The sequence below is a fragment of the Mustela nigripes genome, chromosome 12, assembly GCF_022355385.1.
Source record: "Mustela nigripes isolate SB6536 chromosome 12, MUSNIG.SB6536, whole genome shotgun sequence".
NCBI lineage: Eukaryota > Metazoa > Chordata > Mammalia > Carnivora > Mustelidae > Mustela > Mustela nigripes.
In genome coordinates this window covers 70,863,947-70,869,932 of record NC_081568.1, presented here as the reverse complement: position 1 = coordinate 70,869,932, position 5,986 = coordinate 70,863,947, and positions in this window count along the sequence as shown.

Here is a 5,986-nt window from a genome sequence, read left to right as displayed (position 1 = left end):
GACTGATGAAGCACTGACCTCTACCTCTGAAACTAATAACACATTACATGTTCATTAATTGAATTTAAATTTAAAAAGGTCTAAAAGTAAAAGCTGAACCCATACAAGGATTTTAAAATTCTTTTTAATTAAAGAAAAACCATGGGTGAATATCCAGCATTACTGAAAGTGGGAAAATTTTTCCTTACTATGACTCATAATCCAGAAGCCAATAAGAAAAAAATTTGACTACAACAAAGTCAAACTTCTATAGGACAAAAAATCAAGAGCTCCTGTATACTAGCACTAATCCATTGTAATATACAGAGGGAAAAGAAATATCAGTACCATAATGTATCTTGGGATATATCTAGTAAGAAATGTGCAAGAAACAGTATAACTCTAGAGTTAAATGAAGGATAATAAAAAATGATCTAAGAGAGAGAAACAACTTTTGAGAATGGGAATATTTCTTCTAGCTATCAGACCTCTTGAATAACCTATAAATTCAGTGCAATCACAATTCTGGTACCAACAATATTTTTCAAGGAATTACATAAGCTAATTCTAAGAGGTACATGAAAATGTAAATACAAAAATGGGACAGCCACTTTGGAAGAAAGCTTGGTGGTCTCTTACAAAACTAAACATACTCTTACCATATGATTTGGCAATTCTGTTCCATGGTATTTGCCCTTCAGGAGTTGAAAACTTAGGTCCCCACGAAAACCTGCCCACGAGTATTTATAGTTTCACTCATAGTTGCCAAAACTTGGAAGCAACCACGAAGTCCTTCAGCCGGGATATAGAGAAATAAACTACGGTATATCCAGATGATGGAATACTATTTAGTGCTAAAAATAAATTAGCTATTGAGCTAGGGAAAGACATATAGGATCCTTAAATGCATATTACTAGGTAGATGAAGCCCATCTGAAAAGGTTAGTTAGTGTCAAACTTCAAACTTTGAGACATTCAGGAAAAGGAAAAACTGTAGAGATACTAAAAGGACAAGGGACTGCCAGGGCTAAGGGGGGGAAGGTAGGATAAATCGGGGGAGCACAGCGGATTGTTAGGTGAAACTATTCAGTATGATGCCACAATGATGGAGGTCTATCACTACACATTGGCCCAAACACACAGAATGCACACCACGAAAAGTGAATCCAAGTACAAACCACAGACTGCAACACATGTCCCACTCTGGTGGGGGATGGTCATAGTGGGGGAGGCTGTGCATGTGTGGGTACAGATGGTACATGGAAAACCTCTGTGTTTCCCCCTCAATTTTGCTAGAGAAAAAAACTACAATCAAAAATGTTCTCAAAAACAATGGCCTCGGAATGCCTGGATGGCTCAGATGGTTGAGCATCTGTCTTCAGCTCAGGTCATGATCTCCAGGTCCTGGGATTGAGTACCACATCAGGCTTCCAGCTCAGGGGGGGAGTCTGCCTCCCTCTACCTCTCCCTATGCTTGTGCTCTTTCTGTGTGTGTGTGTCTCTCTCTCATATGAGTAAATAGAAATCTTTTAAAAATTAAAAAAAAAGTTTAAATGGTCTCAATACATATTTTTTATTTTTAAAAATTTAAGTATACAAATATAGTAAAAAGTTTAAAAAACAACAAAGGAAGAGCTTACCCTACCAATTACCAAAGCACAGACATGTAAAACTGCAGGAATGACTTCTGTTTGTATCAGAGTAAGGACAGGCAAATAGAGCAGAAGAATGTAACTTAGAGTCCAGAAATAGATCTATGCATGTAAAAGACATTTCAACTCGAGTAGGAAATTGGACCTCAGTAGTGGTATTGAGACAACTGATTCTCCATGTGGGGAAACTAATGACCCCAAAACTATTTTCAAAAAATAAGTTTCAGATTGATCAAAGACCTAAACAGTGAAAACAAGAAAAAAAAAAAGTCAAAGCTTTAGAAGAAAATGTAAAGTTAGAGAAAGTATTCTTAAATCATAGATATATACACAAATTTAAAATGAGACATTCAACTAAATAAAAATTGCAAGTAGGAATATGGCAAAAAAAAGCAAAAGAACATAAACCATCATGCTGCATACCAGAAAGTACATTTGTCACTTATCTAACAAAGTATCCAGCCTACATAAAGATCTCCTAAGAAAAAGATAACCCAATACAAAAAAAAAAAAAAAAAAAAAAAAAAAAAAAACAGGTAATTGACTGAAAGAAATACCACAGAGACAGTAACCTGAAAATATGTTACCTGTCCCCTGCCTGTTCCAGCTTTTGGTGGCTATTGGCATTCCTCGTCTTGTGGCCCGTGGTCCCACTGACTTCCCTCCTGTGTACGAATATCTCCCTCTGTCTCACACACTTTGCAACTGCATTTTGGGGCACAGCCAGATAATCCAGGAAGCTCTCCCCACCTCAAGATCTTTCATTTTATCACGTTGTTTGCCACACAAAGTCATATTCATCCTTATGTCAAAAAGGTAATTGTCACAGTGTCCAGGGATTAGTATATATAATCATCCTTGAGGGAGGAGGGGGGCGTAATTCAACCTACCAAGGGCAGTAAGCCCCCAGTTCCCTTGGTGTGTAGAGTGAGGTTAGCCTTAACTATTCAGTGGGGTTTCGTGATAATTGAATGGGTTAATCCATGTAAAGCATTGAGAACAATGCTTGGCTCAAGAAATAGTACTTCCTACTATTAGTAAATAGTAGCAGTAGTAATACTGAAAGACTTTTTGAAGCAAGACACAAAAAACCCAAACTATTAAAAAAAATTGATTTTATAAACTCAACTCCATTAACATTTAAATTATCAATGTGATAAAGAACTCTACAAATAAAATGAAAACATAAACTTCAGACTGGAAGAAGATATTTGCAATGCATTAATGAAAGATTAGAATCTACGATGTAGACAGAATGCTTATAAATCAAGAAGAAAAGGACAACGCTATAAAAAAAAAGGCAACAGATAAAAACAGGCAATTCATAGAAAGGAAATGTAAATGGCCAGTAACTATGAAGTGAACTCTAACCCAATTCGTCATCAGGGAAGTGCATTTAAGATTGCAGTAAGATACCATTTCACTTCTATCAGGTTGGTAAAAACCTAACAAAGTCTCACAACATAGCAATTACTGACAAGGACAGAGAGCAATGGGAAAAGCACAGACCATTACAGCTGATGTGGAGATCAATCCAAGTAGGACATTCATCAGCATTTATACCACATTTCATCAGCTCTAAAACACCACTGATTATAAGATGCATCATTATTTTGTATGTCAATAAAAGAAGGACACTATGAAATAATTGTAAAACCTTAGGGATTACAGAGATGTTAAAATGAGGAAAAAAGGTCTATCTTAGACTGTGAAATAGAATAGTGAAAAAATTGGAAATAAGCTTCATGTTTATTCATCACAAAATGGCTCAACAAAATGCACACTATACATTCATATAATGAAATTCTTATTACAGCTAAAAGGAACAGATCACAAGAGCTATTGCTGAATAAAAAAGATCAAGATGCAGAATCATATACAGTCTAATATTTATACTCACATGTGTATGCACACATGTGCACACACATATGAAATCAAACCAAACTTCTTTTAATTACCTTTTGTGGTAGAAGGAGTACATCAATACTCACATTTTTCTTCTTCCCTGAATCCTTGCCCTTTGCAGTGCCTGCCTGTACTGATTTTGGGCTCAGCTACATAGCTTGGTTTGGCCAATAGGGCAATAAAAAACTTGACACAAGCAAAAGCTTGAATGAATACTTAAGGTACTGCCTTAAAGACCCTCCCAGCTAGACAAAAGGGAATCTAGGACTCTTGAGAACATTGTCTGACATGCCCAGAGTAAATAAGCGAGCCTAGAAAAGAGGAAGTGTTTAAAAAATACTGAGTGTGCCTTTTGGCAAATGCAGTTAAATGTCATCAGATGCCTTCGAAAACCCACCAAGTCTTTGAGACTGTCATTTTGCCTTCAGTGCCCCCAGGCTGGAAAGAAATTATTCAAAATGTAAGATGGCCTGCTGAGAAGTGAAAGGCTGAGAAATTACACAAAGGGCATATTTCTTCTCCAGGCATGACCACCGAGGGCTGTGGAAAAGGAAGAACATCTCAGAGGGGGATGCTCAGGGCTTGGAAGATAAGGAAGTAGGAAGTCACTTCGGGTGAGCAGAATTAGACACTAATCAAGGCACATTGACCACCTGTGAAGGAGCAGGAACCTGGAAATGAAATCCCGACAAAAATAGAGAAACCTAGTTAGGGTGCCTGGGTGGCTCCATCAGTTAAGCATCCAACTCTTGATGTCAGCTCAGGTCTTGATCTCAGGGTTTCGAGCTCAAGCCCCACGGTAGGCGTGAAGCTTACTTTAAAAAAAAAAAAAAGTGGGGAATGGGGAGAAAAAGAAATAGAGAAACTACCAAAATTCTTCCAGTTTCATTTTAGAAGTGCTATGGACAGGTGCAAGACACCTCCCATTTTTCCCCTTCTAAATGGGAGAGTCCGTGGCAGTTATCCTGTTCCTATCTCACCACTGTATTCAGTGGCGGGCAGGGGGAGGGCAGGGGAAGCGTCACTTGTCTTTTTAGTTCAGAGGTCCCTCTACAGGGAGCGACAAGCAGATCTTACGTAGATCATAAGATCCTAAACTCCAGCATAATGACATGACTGGAAAATCCATTATGGATCCTGGAATGGGAGAGAGCACAGGGGATTTGTGTGACTAATTTTGGCAGAAGCATGCACTACGGTAGACTAATGGCATTCACAGTCCCCGTGCTTCATGTCCCCCTGTGCCTGTGCCTTTTCATGATGTCCTCTCACATGGATGCTGGACTTGGTTTAGTCAATGAGACAACAGCAAACCGGACCCAAGCAGAGTCCTCAAAAAGGACTTGCATGTTTCCATTTCCTTCCTGGGACTCTCACACTGAGAACATGTCCAGAATATCCTCGTGGAAGAGTAAGTGGAGGAGGGCAAAGTCGTTCCAAGCCGGGCCATCCAGATCAAGCAAACCACCACCATCCTGCCAGGTGAACACCAGCTTAGTCCCAATCCCACAAACTAGTATACAGACCACCTGTGCACTCACAGATAAACAGCAAAATTTGCTGCAAACTACTAACTTTTAGGATGTTATGTTAAGGAAGAGAATGTTATGCAAAGGACTTGGGCCTTACTTGTAATTTTTCTTTAAAAAAAAAAAGTTGACAGGGGCATCTTGGTAGCTCAGTGGGGTAAGTGTCTGCCTTCAGCTCAGGTCATGATCCCAGGGTCCTGGGATCAAGTCCTGCATCCTACTCCCTGCTCACCAGGAAGCCTGCTTCTCTCTCTCCCACTCCCTCTGCTTATGTTCGCTCTATCGCTGCCCCTCTATCAAATAAATAAACAAAATCTTTTTAAAAAGAAGAGTTGAAATTGTTCATGTCTGAATAGTCTAAGATCAATGCTAAGAATTTCAATTGTTGGGGCGCCTGGGTGGCTCAGTGGGTTAAGCCGCTGCCTTCGGCTCAGGTCATGATCTCGGGGTCCTGGGATCCAGTCCCACATCGGGCTCTCTGCTCAGCAGGGAGCCTGCTTCCTCCTCTCTCTCTCTCTGCCTGCCTCTCTGCCTACTTGTGATCTCTCTCTATCAAATAAATAAAATCTTAAAAAAAAAAAAGAATTTCAATTCTTAGCATCCACTCAGAACCAATAAGCATGCAAAGATATCTACCTCCTATCACACCTCCCCACAGACTAATATATAAATTAAAAAAATAAAAATTAAAATAGACATGAAGAGGGGCACCTGGGTGGCTCAGTGGGTTAAGCCGCTGCCTTCGGCTCAGGTCATGATCTCAGGGTCCTGGGATCGAGTCCCGCATCGGGCTCCCTGCTGAGCGGGGAGCCTGCTTCCTCCTCTCTCTCTCTCTGCCTGCCTCTCTGCCTACTTGTGATCTCTCTGTCAAATAAATAAATAAAATCTTTAAAAAATAAATAAATAAATAAATAAATAAAT